The 19,929-nt window shown below is 34.3% G+C and overlaps 1 protein-coding gene across 1 annotated transcript in view; it reads left to right on the top strand.

The window, feature by feature from the left end:
• Positions 1-19,929, top strand: part of sfrp1a (secreted frizzled-related protein 1a) — a 76,108-nt gene that overhangs the window by 28,040 nt on the left and 28,139 nt on the right. The window lies entirely within an intron of this gene.

The following is a 19,929-nucleotide window of genomic DNA, read 5'->3' as shown; positions in this document are numbered from 1 at the left end:
CACAGTGCGTGACCGTACTTGGCCATTATTTTACCCCAATGTTTATTTCATTATCTTTCCAAGACAAATCCAGCCCTGTTTGTTTATTCGATGCAAAGATTATATTGCGGTTTTACCCCCTCGGTCAGAAGTCGGAGCCCGTCTGGTTTGGCGGAGGATAATATTCCGTGACAAATGAATTGGGGTCATTAAAGTCTTTATGTGGCAGGTCTTCGAAGCAGTAAAGTTGGATGTTTGTTCTGCTGTCTGGGCCAACCTTCTGTGGGACCACTCACATCAGATGTCCTTCTAAATGAAACAACACTCACAATACACTTTTTTTTTTTTTTTTTTTTTTTTTTTTTTTTTTTTTTTTTTTTTACAATTGTCAGATTCAGTAAGATATATATATAGTCAGCAAATCCTCAAGTAGTGCAGGTTACGAGGTTAACACTGACGTAAAAAACACACAAATAAGGAAGTGAGAAAAACTTATTCTGCAATTTTTTTGACATTCGTATGTAGTTTTATTTTTTGTTTTACTTCTGCATATGGAAATGGAAACATACAAGGTAATGAAGACTAAGCTGTCACTTTGGAGCCAGAAGTTGAACTTAATCCTCCGGTATCCCGTCCAGCTAGGCCCTTACTAAGCACCAAGTGTGCCTTTTTGGCACACTTGTGGAATAATGTCAAAAAAATTTTCATACAGTTTGTTTTTAATTCTTTTACACTTTTTTTTTGTATTTCATCAACTTGAGCTGTAAGTAAAAATACCAAATACTCGATAATTGTCCCATTTTTTAACCCTTTAAATGTTTGTAATGTAAACAAACCATTTTTTTTAGATGGAAAAAACACAAAAAATATTTTTTTTTCCAATATACTACATAAAAAGTGGCACACATATTACTTAATTTTTTCATCCTGGCATATGTCAGTGATTAAAAGCAACATTGGTTAATTTGCATTATTATTTTTGGCACTAGGTCAAATGTTAAAAAATATTAGCATCTGTCGCCAAGTGTGCGTAAAATGCACACCTATAAATCAAACTATTAAATATACAAGGTAATGAACACTAAACTGTCACTTTGGAGCAAGAAGTTGAACTTAATCCTCCGGTATCCCGTCCACCAAGGCCCTTACTAAGCTCAAAGTGTGCCTTTTTGGCACACTTGTGGAATAATGTCAAAAAAATTTTCATACAGTTTGTTTTTAATTCTTTTACACTTTTTTTTTGTATTTCATCAACTTGAGCCGTAAATAAAAATACCAAATACTCGATAATTGTCACATTTTTTAACCCTTTAAATGTTTGTAATGTAAACAAACCATTTTTTTTAGATGGAAAAAAAACAAACAAAAAATTTTTTTCCCAATATACTACATAAAAAGTGGCTCACATATTACTTAATTTTTTCATCCTGGCATATGTCAGTGATTAAAAGCGACATTGGTTAATTTGCATTATTATTTTTGGCACAAGGTCAAATTTTAAAAAATACTAGCATCTGTCACCAAGTGTGCGTAAAATGCACACCTATAAATCAAACTATTAAATATACAAATATACAAGGTAATGAACACTAAACTGTCACTTTGGAGCAAGAAGTTGAACTTAATCCTCCGGTATCCCGTCCACCAAGGCCCTTACTAAGCACCAAGTGTGCCTTTTTGTGGAATAATGTCAAAAAAAATTTTCATACAGTTTGTTTTTAATTCTTTTACACTTTTTTTTTGTATTTCATCAACTTGAGCCGTAAGTAAAAATACCAAATACTCAATAATTGTCACATTTTTTAACCCTTTAAATGCCGTGTTTGTAATGTAAACAAACCATTTTTTTTAGATGGAAAAAACACAAAAAATGTATTTTTTTCAATATACTACATAAAAAAATGGTACACATATTATTTGATTTTTGCAGCCTGGCATATGTCAGTGATTAACTCCAACATTGGTTAATTTGCATTATTATTTTTGGCGCTAGGTCAAATGTTGAAAAATATCTAAAAATATCTAAATAACATCTGTCACCAAGTGTGCCAAAAATGCACACCTATAAATCAAACTATTAAATATTACATATTGATTTATTTTTCTGCTCTAATTTGATTTTATTTATGTAAATCAAGGTCAGCCCTAATCATACATATCAAATGGAAGAAATAGTGCGTTTTAGGCACACTTGGGAGACAGATGCTAATCTTGTAATTTTCTTTTGTTTACAATGTGCAAGTTTTAATTGGTGGCCAGAATTTTAAAGATCATGCAAAAATGAACAACTTTTGAATTGTAACCTTATTCAAATTGTGAAAAACAATATGAATTTTTTTTAACATGAAGTGCAAAGTGTGCCTAAAAGGCCCACCCGGATACCGGAGGGTTAAAAATAATAATTAATAAATAAATGTGAAGATACATTTGGTTAAAATTACATTAGTCTGGATGAGCTACAGGCTTTGGTCCATCATGTCAAGTTAAGAGAACAATTTCTTAGATCATTACTGAATAGTAAACAAGTAAAATTATGGAGGCCCTATCTGTAAAACATAAAAAAAAGTAAAAGTACTCATTGTGAAAGATGTCTGCTATTTTTGTAATATATTATTACTATAAAAACATATGCATGTTGTTTGTACATGGAAGAACAACTGAATGTAGTTCATTAATGTATAGCCAATTTTAGTTTTTACTAGTTAGCACATTAACCCATAAAGACTCAAACATCCACTATTGACTGAAAGTATCTACTATGAACTATTACGGTCCAAATACACAAATAAATGAACCAAAGACTAATAAAAGTGGGTTTAACAAAATATGACCCCTTTAAGATATAACAAGACAGAACTGCAGATTGTGTTTGGTTGCACGACCCCAGTTTAATTGTTTTAGTTAAAATATCTGCAATAAGTCATTATTAACCCATAAATACCCAAACATCCATGAGTGACCAAAATCATTCGTTGATCTAAAATGTTTAATACTAATACTGATCCACTAATCCTATCAATCCATGTAAATAATTGGTGTAAAAAACAGTTTGTTATTGTTTCATGGTCGTCAGATATGACCCATTTGGACGTTCAGAGGCTCCGTAGTTACCGTGGAAACACCGTCATCTTCTACAACATTGATTCCCCAGTAAAACCCATAAAGACCCAGAGATACTTTTGTGGCAGTTCCAAAATATGTTTTTTTTCTCTATATTTAGCTTTTCGTAAGTTATTTATCACCATTTATTATGATATTATCCCTTATAGTTTGCATTTTTAAGCAATGCATAAAGATCGTTTCTATTCTGTGCATTTACATATTATTCATGACGATGCATGCAACTTGGATTTTCAACAAATTTATAAATACATTTTAGAAACCAGGGCCTTGAGCAGCTTATTTAACCCATAAAGACCCAAACATCCATTACCAACTAAAACCATCTACTGATCTAAACTGTTTAATACATGTCGATCCACTAATTCTATCATACATGTAAATAATTGGTGTAAAATACAGTTTGTTATTGTTTCACGGTCATCAGATATGACCCATTTGGACATTCAGAGGCTCCGTAGTTACCATGGAAACACCGTCATCTTCTACAACATTGATTCACCAGTAAAACCCCAATGACAGTGGATGGACACACTTAGTTTATGTTCAGTTAATGATATATTTTGCTGAAAAAGTCACTTTTTATTCCGTTTTCTCAGTTTTGATGTAATAACCTTTGAATTTACTCTGAGTTTTTATGAACGTCTAAATTTATTCTAGGGGAAATGCATGATTTGCAGTGGAAAATACAAAATACAGAGGGTAATATTATAATAAATGTTGATAAATAACTTAAGTAAAGGTTAAATAAAGAGAAAATTTATTTAGGAACTGCCACAAAAGTAGCTCTGGGTCTTTGTGCTTCATCATATCATTTATCATAAACATATATTAAGTAAAAACAAAGCAAGTATGATCAGATAAATGTAGAGTAAAGAGAGCAGTATTGGCCAGTGAGATGTGAAATGGAAATACTTAAGTAAGTTACAAGTATAAGACTACTACTTATATAGTGTGCTTAATACAAGTACCACTACAGCTAAGATGTGGATAAAGAAGAAATGTAACACAGACTTCTGCAAAATTAAACAGTAGATAAAGAAGTTTAGTGAAGATTAATCTGAATAAATTCCGTATTTACTTCTTCGTCTTATAAATTTGTGAAAAAACTTCCTACTGTTTATTTTAACTGAATGTTATGACAGTCATTTAACATTTATTATCCAAACAGCTGGTCAGGTGAAATATAGTTTCACAAAAAAAAAAAAGCCCCTCCTAAGAAGTTTGTTTGAACAGCTGTATTTTCATCTCATAGTACGATTATTCCTCAAACTCTTCTTCGTCTCTTAGGTCTTTGTTTTTGTACGAATATTATCAAATCTAGAGAGGCGCATTCCCGACAAGACAATCAGGGAATTAGGGAAAAATTTATGGCAGAGTCGAGGAATATGTAGTCATTTTAAAGACGGATGGCTTTACATGAGACAGCGCATGTTGTAAGTAGTTTGAGGGTTATTTTAGTAGATCCTTGAATGGAAACCAGACTGAAAACAGCTTTAAATCAAGAGGAAGGGAGGAATACTGCAGCTGATAGGGACACATTTGATTTACATGTGGAAACTACTTAGATGTGGAACTCATCTACTTTAAAAAAAAAAAAAAAAAAAAGACACCGAAACCCTTGAGTTCAATTAAAAACACAAACTAGAGCGGTTTTTGCAAGGACTTCCAGGAATAAAATGATGCACACAAGACTTTCATGTTCTCAGATTCGCTGCAGCTTGAATTCCAGGTGCCACGCCGAGCAAACCCCGAACTGGACCCACATTGGAACCAGATTTTGTTTTAGATCTGGGGAAAAGTTTAAAGTTACATTTGTTTAACGAATTGCCCCGTTGTTTACTCTGCGGTGATGGAAGTCGCCTTTCTTTTTCGTCTCCGTCCTGGTTCTGAGTGGCACGTTACTGGCTCGTTTCATCTGGGATGAAGACAGATGTTGTTTTCCTTCCTTGTCATAAGTCCCTTAACTGGCTGACAAGGTGAGGATATACAAACAGATTTAGCGCCATAGAGCTGTGGATGAACTGCTGCGATGCTTATGCTGCAGGTTTGGAACCACACGGGACAGCTTTTCTGGATTCCAGCGTGATGTATGACTTGATTGCAGTGGGTAAACAACTAATTTGCAGCATGGCAAGACATAGCATCACTATTGCATCACTGCAGCTAGCTTCAAGATTTGTTCGCTGGGTTTTTTTTCAGCTGGAGGACAGAACTTATTTTAGGAAAGAAGGGAAGAAAATTCTACAATAAATATCCTTGACAGCGGCTGAGGCCGAGCATGAGTTAATGTCTCGTCTTGGAGAAGGAAAATAGACCAAAGGAAAAATGCTAAAATGTGTTTATTCTACGAACGAAAGATAAGGCCAACGTTCAGGGTTCATACAGATGCTTGAAATCCTTGAAAATGCTTGAATTTCAATGGTGTGTTTTCAAGGTCTGAAAACTGTTTGAATTTGACCTTGAAAAATGTGTACGAACTCTTAGCATGACAAGAGATAGCATCACTGTTGCGTCACTACAGCTAGCTTCAAGATTTGTTCGCTGCTTTTTTTTTTTCCAACTGGAAGACAGAACTTATTTTAGGACCGAAGGGAAGAAAATTCTACGATAAATATCTTTGACAGTGGCTGAGGCCAAGCATGAGTTAATGTCTCATCTTGGAGAAGGAAAATAGACCAAAGGAAAAATGCTAAAATGTGTTTTATTCTACGAAGGGTTCATACATATGTTTGAAATCCTTGAAAATGCTTGACTTTCAATGTTGTGTTTTCAAGGTCTGCAAAGTGCTTGAATTTGACCTTGAAAAATGTGTACGAACTCTTAGCATGACAAGAGATAGCATCACTGTTGCGTCACTGCAGCTAGCTTCAAGATTTGTGTGCAGTTTTTTCTTCCAACTGGAAGACAGAACTTATTTTGGGACCGAAGGAAAGAAAATTTTTCGATAAATATCTTTGACAGTGGCCGAGGCCAAGCATGAGTTAAAGTCTGGTCTTGGAGAAGGAAAATAGACCAAAGGAAAAATGCTAAAATGTGTTTATTCTACGAACGAAAGAAAAGGCCAACATTCAGGGTCCATACAGATGCTTGAAATCCTTGAAAATGCTTGAATTTCAATGTTGTGTTTTCAAGGTCTGCAAAGTGCTTGAATTTGACCTTGAAAAATGTGTACAAACCCTGAGCATGACAAGAGATAGCATCACTGTTGCATCACTGCAGCTAGCTTCAAGATTTGTTGGTGCTTTTTTGTTTTCCAACTGGAGGACAGAACTTATTTTAGGAACGAAGGGAAGAAAATTCTACGATAAATATCTTTGACAGCGGCTGAGGCCAAACATGAGTTAATGTCTCGTCTTGGAGAAGGAAAATTCACCAAAGGAAAAATGCTACACTTTAATCACAAAAGATAAGGCCAACATTTAAGGTTCGTACGGATGTTTAAAAAAAAAATTAGTGGGTGTTCTCAGGTCGACTCCGATAAAATTTTTCCTAAATCTTTGTCTCATTGCAAATGTGTCTTCAGAACACCAAATGGCTTCCCTTTTAGGGATAAAACTTCATGTTCTCTTTTAATTTCTAAACTTTTTTGCTATTATGAAACATAATTTTAGATGTTTATAGTATGATACAATGTATATCATTGTGATAAATAGTAAAAAAAAAAAATATATCAAGAGTATATGTATGCCTGTAGGTATGTATTTCACCTCAGCGATAAGGTGCTGTGCTGGAAAAATTTGAAAATGACCCTTGAAAGTGCTTGAATTTGACCTTGAAAATGTGTACAAACCCTGAGCATTACAAGCGATAGCATCATTATTGCGTTAGCTTCGAGATTTGTTTGCTGCTTTTTTTTTTCCAGCTGGAGGACAGAACTTATTTCAGAAAATTCTACAGTAAATATCTTTGACAGCGGCTGAGGCCGAGCATGAGTTAATGTCTCGTCTTAGGAAAATGCCTTGTCGTTGGTAAAATGCTACGCTTTAATCACAAAAGATAAAGCCAACATTCAAGGTTCGTACGGATGCTTGAAACCCTTGAAAATGCTTGAACTGTTTTCAAGGTCTGAAAAGTTTAGTTTAAGTGCTTGCGATTCTAACTCTGTGGTGTGATTAATTTATTTATTTTCAATATTAACTCTGCCAGGTTAGATGCCAAGCCAAAGCTACTTACAGAGAGGTGATACATTTTGAAAAATAAAACTTTATGGCAAAAAAAGAGAATTAGGGGGTGTTCTCAGGTTGACTCCCGATAATTTTTTTTCTTCATCTTTGTCTTGTTGCAAGTGTGTCTTCAGAACACCAAGTGGGTTCCTTTTTTGGGATAAAACTTCATGTTCTCCTTTAATTTCTAAAATTTTTGCTATTATGAAACATGATTTTAGATGTTTATAGCATAATACAATCTATATCATTGTGATAAAAAAGTTAAAAAAAAAAAAAAATCAAGAGTATATGTATTCCTGTAGGTATGTATTTTATTGAAAATGACCCTTAAAAGTGCTTAAATTTGACCTTACAAAATGTGTACAAACCCTGAGCATGACAAGAGATAGCATCACTGTTGCGTCACTTTAGCTAGCTTCAACATTTTTTTGCTTTTTTTTTGTCCAGCTGGAGAACAGAACTTACTTTAAGGCCAAAGGGAAGAAAATTCTACCATAAATATCTTTGACAGCGGCTGAGGCCGAGCATGAGTTAAAGTCTCGTCTACGCTTTAATTTCTACGTGTTTTATTCTACTAATGAAAAGATGAGACCAACATTCAGGGTTCGTACAAGTGCTTGAATTTCAATGTTGTGTTTTCAAAGTCTGAAAAGTTTAGTTTAAGTACTTACAATTGTAACTTTGCGATGTGATGTATTTATTTATTTATTTTTAATAATCACTCCTTCAGGTTAGATGCCAAAGCTTCTTACAGAGCTAATACATTTTGAAAAATAAAACTTTATAGCTACATTCAGATTCCAGGCAAATGTGGCCTAAATCCAATTTTTTTTGCCCATATGTGACCTGTGTCCGATCTTTTAAAGACAGTTTGAACAGCACAAATTCCATTTTTTTAAAATCCGACCAGGCCACTTTCATATGTGGTCCTAAATCCGATATCTGATATTTTGCAATGCGACTTCAGTCTGAACGGCCAGGTCGCATTTATCCAACCTTTACATCATTTGTCACAATTCTGCGTCCCAGGTGTGTTGCTTTCGTAAACACAATGCGTGCCTGCGTGGTCATGTATTACGTCAGGACCTCTTTTACACATGTGGGTCACTTCAGGGTAGTATTCAGTTCATACTCAAAACTGATAGAAGTCGCATTTAATGTGGAATATGAATGAGCACACCAACAAAATACGAACTGTGCATTAAGACCTGCTGTCTGAACATAGCCTAGGTAAAAAAAGAAAATTAGCGGGTGCTCTCAGGTCGACTTCTGCTTAATTTTTCTCTTAGTCTTTGTCTCGGTGCGGGTGTATCTGCAGAACACCAAGTGGCTTCTGTTTTTTTGGATAAAACTTTGTGTTTTCCTTTAATTTCTGAACTTTCTGCTATTACGAAACATAATTTTAGACGTTTATAGCATAATACAATGTACAAAAAATAATTATGAGTATATGTATTCCTGTAGATTTGTGTGTTACCTCAGCGATCGGGTGTTGTGCTGGAAAAATTTGAAAACGACCCTTAAAAGTGCTTGAATTTGACCTTGAAAAATGTGTACGAACTCTAAGCATGACAAGAAATTACGTCACTGTTGCGTCACTGCAGCTAGCTCCAAGATTTGTTTGCTGTTTTCGTTTCTTCCAGCTGGAGAACAGAACTTAGTTTAAGGCCGAAGGGAAGAAAATTCTACAATAAATATCTTTGACAGCGGCTGAAGCCAAGCATGAGTTAATGTCTCGTCTTAGGAAAATGCCTCGTCGTAAGAAAAATGCTACGCTTTGATCACAAAAGATAAGGCCAACAGTCAAGGTTCATATGGATGCTTGAAATCCTTGAAAAGTGTTTGAATTCTAGTTTTAAGTGCTTGGAATTGTAACTCTGTGATGTGATGTATTTATTTATTTATTTTTAATATTCACTCCTTCAGGTTAGATGCCAAAGCTTCTTACAGAGCTAATACATTTTGAAAAATAAAACTTTATAGCTACATTCAGATTCCAGGCAAATGTGGCCCAAATCCGATTTTGTTTTACCCATATGTGACCTGTATCCGATCTGTTAAAGACAGTTTGAACAGCACAAGTTTGTTTTTTTCCAATCTGACTCAGACCGCTTTCATATGTGGTCCTAAATCCGCCTTTATCCAACCTTTGCGTCATTGAAATGCGACAAACATCGCAATTCTGCGTCCCAGGAGTATCACTTCCGTAAACACAGTGCGTGCCTATGTGGTCATGTATTACATCAAGACCTCTTTTATGCACGTGGGTCACTTCAGAGTCGCATTTAGTCCATACTCAAATCTGATAGAAGTCGCATTTAATGTGTAATATGAATGAGCATACAAAAAAAAATCGGATTTCACCAAAGAATCCGAATTATGCATTAAGACCTGATGTCTGAACGTAGCCAATGTCAAAAAAGAAAATTAGCGGGTGCATTCAGGTCAACTTCCGATCAGTTTTTTTCTTAATCTTTGTCTCAAGTGGCTTCCCTTTTTTTGGGATAAAACTTTGTATTCTGCTTTAATTTCTAAACTTTTTGCTATCACAAAACATAATTTTTGCTATTACGAAACATAATTTTAGACGTTTATAGCATAATACAATGTACAAAAAATGATCGTGAGTATATGTATTCCTGTAGATATGTGTTTTATGTCAGCGATAAGGTGTTGTGCTGGAAAAATGTGAAAACGACCCTTAAAAGTTCTTGAATTTGAACTTGAAAAATGTGTACGAACTCTGAGCATGACAAGAAATTACGTCAGTGTTGCGTCACTGCAGCTAGCTTCAAGATTTGTTTGCTGTTTTTGTTTCTTCCAGCTGGAGAACAGAACTTAGTTTAAGGCCAAAGGAAGAAAATTCTACAATAAATATCTTTGACAGCGGCTGAAGCCAAGCATGAGTTAATGTCTCGTCTTAGGAAAATGCCTCGTCGTAAGAAAAATGCTACGCTTTGTAACTCTGTGATGTGGTGTATTTATTTATTTATTTTTAATATTCACTCCTTCAGGTTAGATGCCAAAGCTTCTTACAGAGCTAATACATTTTGAAAAATAAAACTTTATAGCTACATTCAGATTCCAGGCAAATGTAGCCCAAATCCGACTTTTTTTGCCCATATGTGACCTGGATCCGATCTTTTAAAGACAGTTTGAACAGCACAATTTTTTTTTTTCCAATCTGACCCAGACCACTTTCATATGTGGTCCCAAATCCGCTTTTATCCGACCTTTGCATCATTGAAATGCAACAAACATCGCAGTTCTGCGTCCCAGGAGTATCCCTTCCGTAAACACAGTGCGTGCCTATGTGGTCATGTATTACGTCAAGACCTCTTTTATGCACGTGGGTCACTTCAGAGTCGCATTTAGTCCATACTCAAATCTGATAGAAGTCGCATTTAATGTGTAATATGAATGAGCATACAAAAAAAAATCGGATTTCACCAAAGAATCCGAATTATGCATTAAGACCTGATGTCTGAACGTAGCCAATGTCAAAAAAGAAAATTAGCGGGTGCATTCAGGTCAACTTCCGATCAGTTTTTTTCGTAATCTTTGTCTCAAGTGGCTTCCCTTTTTTTTGGGATAAAACTTTGTATTCTGCTTTAATTTCTAAACTTTTTGCTATCACAAAACATAATTTTTGCTATTACGAAACATAATTTTAGACGTTTATAGCATAATACAATGTACAAAAAATGATTGTGAGTATATGTATTCCTGTAGATATGTGTTTTACGTCAGCGATAAGGTGTTGTGCTGGAAAAATGTGAAAACGACCCTTAAAAGTTCTTGAATTTGAACTTGAAAAATGTGTACGAACTCTGAGCATGACAAGAAATTACGTCAGTGTTGCGTCACTGCAGCTAGCTTCAAGATTTGTTTGCTGTTTTTGTTTCTTCCAGCTGGAGAACAGAACTTAGTTTAAGGCCAAAGGAAGAAAATTCTACAATAAATATCTTTGACAGCGGCTGAAGCCAAGCATGAGTTAATGTCTCGTCTTAGGAAAATGCCTCGTCGTAAGAAAAATGCTACGCTTTGTAACTCTGTGATGTGGTGTATTTATTTATTTATTTTTAATATTCACTCCTTCAGGTTAGATGCCAAAGCTTCTTACAGAGCTAATACATTTTGAAAAATAAAACTTTATAGCTACATTCAGATTCCAGGCAAATGTAGCCCAAATCCGACTTTTTTTGCCCATATGTGACCTGGATCCGATCTTTTAAAGACAGTTTGAACAGCACAATTTTTTTTTTTTCCAATCTGACCCAGACCACTTTCATATGTGGTCCCAAATCCGCTTTTATCCGACCTTTGCATCATTGAAATGCAACAAACATCGCAGTTCTGCGTCCCAGGAGTATCCCTTCCGTAAACACAGTGCGTGCCTATGTGGTCATGTATTACGTCAAGACCTCTTTTATGCACGTGGGTCACTTCAGAGTCGCATTTAGTCCATACTCAAATCTGATAGAAGTCGCATTTAATGTGTAATATGAACGAGCATACAAAAAAAATCAGATTTCGCCAAAGAATCCGAATTGTGCATTAAGACCTGCTCTCTGAACGTAGCCTATGTCAAAAAAGAAAATTAACGGGTGCATTCAGGTCAACTTCCGATCAGTTTTTTTCGTAATCTTTGTCTCAAGTGGCTTCCCTTTTTTTGGGATAAAACTTTGTATTCTGTTTTAATTTCTAAACTTTTTGCGATGATGAAACATAATTTTAGACGTTTATAGCATAATACAATGTACAAAAAATGATCACGAGTATATATATTCCTGTAGATATGTGTTTTACCTCAGCGATAAGGAAAAATGTGAAAACGACCCTTAAAAGTGCTTGAATTTGACCTTGAAAAATGTTTACGAACTCTGAGCATGACAAGAAATTACGTCACTGTTGCGTCACTGCAGCTAGCTTCAAGATTTGTTTGCTGTTTTGGTTTCTTCCAGCTGGAGAACAGAACTTAGTTTAAGGCCGAAGGGAAGAAAATTCTACAATAAATATCTTTGACAGCGGCTGAAGCCAAGCATGAGTTAATGTCTCGTCTTGGGGGAGGAAAATACACCAAAGGAAAAATGCTACGCTTTAATCACGCTGTGTTTTATCCTAGTAACGAAAGATAAGGCCAACATTGTGATTGCGCCACACTAGTCACGACTTGACAGGGAGTGGATGAACGCAGTCGGTAGCAGCAGGTTTTAGGAGGTCTGCTTCGAAATCCAAGTTGCAGACGAGGTTGTCTGTTTTGTTTGGAAAAGACCGCAAAAAAAAAGATATGATAGATGGATTTTCTCGCTCTTCTTCATGGAACACGGAGAAGGGAAACCGGGGAGGGTGTTTGGGAATGAATCAGTGACTTGTGCTACAGTTTTTATTAATCTGTACAGACTGATCATGTGTAAAATATCCACATCCTGGCACGCTGAATTAGCATTTCTGTCCACTGAAAAGCTAACTTTATTGGAAGTGAGTGTCTAAGTGTCTGTTCTCATTAAGGTAAAGTTTAGTGTGATGTGTGATTTTTAAAAAAATTTTCATGCAATGACGCTGTTGCGATAGCCACTGCGTAATTATTTTCCGTCGATAGCACCATGGTTATAATTAGTGCTGGGCAGCGATTAATTTTTTTTTTTTTTTATATTAGTGATAGTTAACAAGACAATGTGGACAGAAAAACAACAACACATAAACAAAGGGAAACTCAAACAAATAAACAAACCAAAAACAACAACAATGACAGAGTATTGACAAACAACAACATCATATTACAATGAAAAAGATCAGAAATGTAAATCGCAATATGATAATAATAATGATTACATGATAATATGATAATAATGATAACAATAAAAATATTACTTTCTAATCCAAAAAAAGAAAAGAAAAAAAAATATAAAAAATATATAATATTATATAAATTAATTACAATTTTTAATCGCAATTAATCGCGTGGATTTCTGCGATTAACCCTTTCATGCATGAATTACAAGAACCTTAATCAAGATTTTTTTTTTCTTGAGTAATTTTTTTCCTCTTTAGGCATTAAAAAAAAATAAAAAATGCGATTTTTTTTTTTTTTTATTAAGCTATTTTTCAAGCAGTTGCAAAAGGGTCCACTCAGCTGGACACCATGTGTTTAATTTTTGAAGCAAAAAAACATGTATTTACTGTGAAAACTATGAAATAAAAACATGTTAATGCCGCTAATCGGATGTTTTCTCACATTTTAACATACTCTAATACGAGTCATTACTCACGTCATTGAGATAACATGCCAAAACAGTGTAATAACAATAACAAGGACTTGATTTACACTCAAATATGTTAGATCGAGTTTATTTAGAACAGCAAAGTTACAGTAATGTTATCAACTGTAGTGTATGGGATGCATAAGCGTACAATGTGTTGGCTGATATGAAACTAAAACAACAAAACCCATGAATATATAAGAGAACAGCTGTAGAATAGCTGTCCACTGTAGTGACCACTATGCATGAAAGGGTTAATCACGATTAATCGCATAGTTATATGGGGGCATTGCCGGCATCAACAGCATGTATTGCCTTTAAATGATATTTCAGACTGGAAGTACTCCGGTGATAAAAAATAATTCCACATGTCAGTGCTTACAAACAACTTTGTCCTTCTCAACCCCACCATCTGAAGACATTTAAACTGAAAATGTCCATGGAAAAGACCGGTACTTTTCTCCATCTTTATGTTCCCACCAGTTTATTTCTGCTTGTGAGTGACTGACAGGAGTCTTAAGCCCACTAATAAGTTCTAATACTAATAAGCCCAATAATATGTGATGTTCAGTTGTTCAAAGCAAGCAAAGGGGGCCGTCTAGTGGTCGGAATAAATTGCACTAACGTATGTTTTGTACTTGCAGTGTTCCCGTAGCCAGTTGTTTGTATGGCCCGAAAAACGTTTGCCTGTGAGTATTTTATGTTCAGTTGTAAGAATGAATAGTATAAAATATCTCTGATGTGAACCTTTGTTGCTGGATAAAAAGACGTTGTAAATCTTAAATTAATCTTTAAATGCTACTCGTTAGCGTGTCTATGGATTTAGCATCGAGCTAGCGGTCTTTTCCCCATTCATTTAAATGTGTAATGCCATGTAAATGTACTAAGGCAATGAACGGAACTGAGACGTATTTTGTTTGTATGTTGCAGTTTTACAGTGAGTCTCAAGCAAAAGATTTGGACAGAAGTTTTTGGCGTTCGACTTTTCTTAGTAAACCTGTCGTCTATCTGCTGAGCTAATCGCTACACGCACACAAGCAAAGGCAGAATAATATGAGTTACAATAAAACAGCATTAATGTGAGATTTAAAAAATTGTCGCCGTTATTTAATGAATGTGTTCATGTGGTAATAACGCGTTAACTTGCCCAGCCCTAGTTATAATAGTTTTGGATTTTTCATTATAGTTTAGTTTTATTTAGTTTTGACTTTTTTTTCTCTAATTAAGTTAGTTTAAATTCGTTGTTACAGCAGGTTTGCTAGTTTTTATTAGTTTTCATTTTTTTCTAAATGCTTAGTTTTAGTATTAATTTTAGTTTTGTCATATCTTTTCTCTTCTTCTCCGTCGTATTCAAATAAATCCCAGACAGGACTCTGCTGCTTTCTCCCAACTTCAGTCTCCATGTTTCCAGGGAGCGTGGGGACCAGAAGACGACTGGAAACCACAAGTGACAGACCGTGAAGTACCGTATGGTGCCGCTAGCTAAAATTGCTAGAGCGAAATAAATCAATTTCGTATCAATCTGACATTGACAAAGACGAAAACGAAGGGAATTTTATCCATAATTTTTATTAGTTTTGTTAGTTTTGTAAACACACAATACAGTTTCAGTTAGTTATTGTTTTTTTCTTTTAACCCTCTGGTATCCAGGTGCACCTTTTAGGCACACTTTGCACTTCCTGTTAAAAACCTTCATATTATTTTTCACAATTTAAATAAGGTTAGAATTCAAAAGTTGTTCATTTTTGCATGATCTTTTAAATTCTGGCCACCAACTAAAATTTGCACATTGTAAACAAAAGAACATTACAAGACTTGCATCTGTCTCCCAAGTGTGCCTAAAACGCACTATTTCTTCCATTTAATATGTATGATTAGGGCTGACCTTGATTTACTAAAATAAAATCAAATTAGAGCAGAAAAATAAATCAATATATAATATTTAATAGTTTGATTTATAGGTGTGCATTTTAGGCACACTTGGTGGCAGATGCTAGTGTTTTTTAACATTTGACCTAGCGCCAAAAATAAAAATGCAAATTAACCAATGTTGGAGTTAATCATTGACATATGCCAGGATGAAACAATTAAATAATATGTGAGCCACTTTTCATGTAGTATATTGGAAAAAAACATTTTTTTGTGTGTTTTTTGCATTTAAAAAAAAAAAAAAATGGTTTGTTTACATTATAAACACAGCATTTAAAGGGTTAAAAAATGTGACAATTATTGAGTATTTGGTATTTTTATTTACGGCTCAAGTTGGTGAAATAGAAAAAAATGTAAAAGAATTAAAAACAAAGTGTATGAAAATTTTTTTGACATTATTCCACAAGTGTGCGAAAAAGGCACACTTGGTGCTTAGTAAGGGCCTTGCTGGACTGGATACCAGAGGGTTAAATATAGTTTTTATTTCTTACAGTTGATGAAAATGTTTGTTCAATTCTAGTTTTCGTCATTTCGTTACTTTTCGATAATAACCTTGGATTGCACAAGCACGTTGGACTTTTCTGCGTGGTTTGATCCTGATAAAAGCGAAGTTTTAAGACAGATTTTGACTCAAGGTGGTTGGATGTGTGGTTGTTCTGGCAGAGGAAGGGAAGATTCCTGAAAGTCTCTTGTGTGTTTTCAAGCCAATACATCAGAATTAGTGTAACAAGTAACAGGTTTTTAGTTAGCGAAGACTCCAGACTCCTCATTTCTGGGAAATCCTGTTGAATGTTCCTCCAAAATACACATCTGTACACGGCTGTATCCTGTTGGTGGCGCTCGGCTGGTAACAGATTTACAGTTCGTCCTACTCAACACTTTGTTCCCACCGCAATTTATCTCCACGCTTAAGGTTTTATGGTGCCTCATTGTCCTAAAAACCTGCAGCTCCCTTCAATTACATCTGCCCTCTGCTTCGGACAGTTCACTTTGTTGTTGTTGCCAAATTGCTCCTTCCTTTGGCCCATGCACTAAACAACAGGGCAGCGCTGCGCCGGGAGCCCTATGGCTTAGGCTTATCGGATCAGATGTGCGTCCGTTATTGTGAATGGGGAGCGGTGCACCCCCCACCCCCGCTGGGTTTATGACACCCTGGGTCCTGTCTGAGGCTCCGAGACAGAACAACAGAGGAAATAAGGTCAAAGGTCAGCCACTGAAAAAGGGATACACAGCAAAACTCTTTGTTTCTTGCTTGAAAAATGTCTATATTGTAAAAGGGAAGCTGTTTACTTCTAGTTATTATGTTGTTTGTATCAGTAAAGGAAGCGTTTTCACTTTAGTTTTTCACTTTTAGCCGTAAAACAAGTGGTTCCAATTTAAACTTGTCCCAAAGATTGAGGGAAAAAGTCAAGCTTATCACTCAGCTTTTCTTTTCTTTTTTCTTTTCTTTTCTTTTCTTTCAGTTTGTTTACGTCTTATAATATATTGACTGAATGTATTTCTCTGGTCATGTATGGTATATAATCAATAAAAGTCTATAGTCAAGAAAGTGGTTTTTCTTTCTTTCTTTCTTAAAAAATGTCTATATTGTAAAAGTGAAGCCATTTACTTCTAGTTATTATGTTGACTGTATCAGTAAAGGAAGCGTTTTCACTTTAGTTCTTTACTTTTAGCCGTAAAACCAGTGGTTACAATTTAAACTTGTCCCAGAGATTGAGGGAAAAAGTCAAGCTGAACTTATCACTCAGCTTTTCTTTTCTTTTCTTTCTCTTTTCTTTTCTTTTTTTTTCTTTCAGTTTGTTTACGTCTTATAATATATTGATTGAATGTATTTCTCTGGTCATGTATGGTATATAATCAATAATAGTCTATAGTCAAGAAAGTGGTTTTTCTTTCTTTCTTTCTTTCTTTCTTTCTTTCTTTCTTTCTTTCTGTCTTTCTTTCTTAAAAAATGTGTATATTGTAAAAGTGAAGCCATTTACTTCTTGTTAATATGTTGATTGTATCAGTAAAGGAAGTGTTTTGACTTTAGTTCTTCACTTTTAGCCATAAAACAAGTGGTTGAAATTTAATTTTTTTCTTTTCTTTTCTTTTCTTTTCTTTTCTTTTCTTTTCTTTTCTTTTCTTTTCTTTTCATCTTATTAACTTACTGACTGAATGTGTTTCTCTGGTCATATACTGTATGGTATATAATCAATAATAGTCTATAGTCAAGAAAGTGGTCTTTCTTTCTTTCTTTCTTAAAAAAAATGTCTATATTGTAAAATTGAAGCTGTTTACTTCTTGTTAATATGTTGATTGTAAATAGTTTTAGTAAAGAAAGTGTTTTCACTTCAGTTCAGCCATAAACAATTGGTTAAAAGTAGAAATTGTCTAAAACAGAAAAAAATCAAGATTCAATGTATCACCTAGCTTCTTTTCTTTTCTTTTCTTTTCTTTTCATCTTATAATATATTGACTGAATGTGTTTCTCTGGTCATGTATGGTATATAATCAATAATAATCAATAGTTAAAAAAAAGAAAAAAGAAAGCGTTCTTTCTTTGTCTTTCTTTCTTTCTTTTTTGAAAATGTCTATATTGTAAAATTGAGGCTGTTTACTTCTTGTTAATATGTTGATTGTATATAGTTTTAGTAAAAGAAAGTGTTTTCGCTTCAGTTCTTTATTTCTAGCCATAAAATAATTGGTTAAAAGTATAAATTGTCTAAAACAGAAGGAAAAAAAAAAAATCAAGATTCAATATATTACCTAGCTTCTTTTCTTTTCTTTTTTCTTTACATCTTATAATATATTGACTATGAATGTATTTCTCTGGTCGTATATGGTATATAATCAATAATAATCAATAGTCAAGAAAGTGGTCTTTCTTTCTTTCTTTCTTTCTTTCTTTCTTTCTTTTACATATAAGTTAAATAAAACTAAATCCAACCTAAACATACACTGTAAACATAATACTTTTAGAATTATATCACATTTAGTTAAACATCCAACATGAAAATGTGATGATTACATTGCGTGTAAAGTTATCTTTTCAGGCACTAATGAGGACATTACTATAACTAAAGCTTCCCCGTTCTCACAGCCCCCTGACGCCCTGTTCACACCTTTAAACACATTACATGCGTCATAGATAATCTGATTACAAGTAGACATCTCTAAATACGTCATTTCACACCTGGAATTAGAATATATCACCGCATGTGTCTCATGATCAGATCTCATCTGACTTGACTTTTTAAGGTGAAATATTTTCTCAGTGTGAAAGTTAACATGAGGGATTAACAAATAAGGTACATTTTGCACAACGGTGATGACTGAATCTGCCTTAGATGTAAATTTCACCCGGAAGACTTGGACTACACAGCAAAAATCCAAATCTTACCAAGTGTATTTTTCTCATTTCTAGTCCAAATATCTCATCACACTTAAAATAAGACATAATCACCTAAAGAGTAACTTGTGAGATATAATTTGAATTAAGCAAAAAAAAATCTTGAATTAAGCAAAAATAAATCTGCAAATGGACAAGTGAGAGTGATCTAGGTAAGAATTTTTGAAATAAGATTTTCCAGATGTGTTGTCTAAAAATAAGTTCTTATATCTCACTGAAAATTTCCTCTTTAGGTGATTATGACTTATTTTAAGTGTATGAGATATTTTGACTAGAAATGAGAAAAATACACTTGATAAGATTAACATTTTTGCAGTGTATGAATGTTCTGTGAATTCTGCAGAAATCTGAAGACATGAGGACTTAAAACGTACTTTATTTGCCTAAAGCAGAGGACTTCAGGTTAGTTTCCATATGTGTCTCAGACCACCTGTGAATTTGCGTGAGTTAACAGATCTCAATGTGTCCTCAATTAATTTTTGGATGGATTCACATCTGAATTGAAGTATGTCCACTTGTGAGCGGATCACCCAACATGCATGTTAACACCAGGTGTGAGCAGAGCCTGGCCCTGACCATCACAGGCAGCAGACGCTTCACAGGTTTAGTGAGTTTATAGAGATCCTGGAAAAAAGGTGAGATGGTGATCCCACCTTTTTTCCGCCATTGACCAGTTTCCACAGCCAAACCAAAGGAGTAACAGAGGTGTCAGATTTTTTTTTGTTTAACCCTCCGGTATCCCATCCAGCAAGGCCCTTACTAAGCACCAAGTGTGCATTTTTCGCACATTTTTGGAATAACGTCAAAAATTTTTTTCATACAATTTGTTTTTAAATCTTTTACACTTTTTTTCTATTTCATCAACTTGAGCTGTAAATAAAAATACCAAATACTCAAAAATTGTCACATTTTTTAACCCTTTAAATGTCATGTTTGTAATGTAAACAAACCATTTTTTTTGGATGCAAAGAACAAAAAACATTTTTTTTTAATATACTACATAAAAATTGGATCACATATTATTAGATTTTTTTTTTTTTTTAATCTTTTTTATGAGCAATGTAACAGTACATACAAA

This window comes from Sphaeramia orbicularis, chromosome 9, assembly GCF_902148855.1.
Source record: "Sphaeramia orbicularis chromosome 9, fSphaOr1.1, whole genome shotgun sequence".
In the NCBI taxonomy this organism is placed as follows: domain Eukaryota; kingdom Metazoa; phylum Chordata; class Actinopteri; order Kurtiformes; family Apogonidae; genus Sphaeramia; species Sphaeramia orbicularis.
Note: the sequence above shows the minus strand (reverse complement) of the source record. Positions and strands in the feature narration are given on the sequence as shown.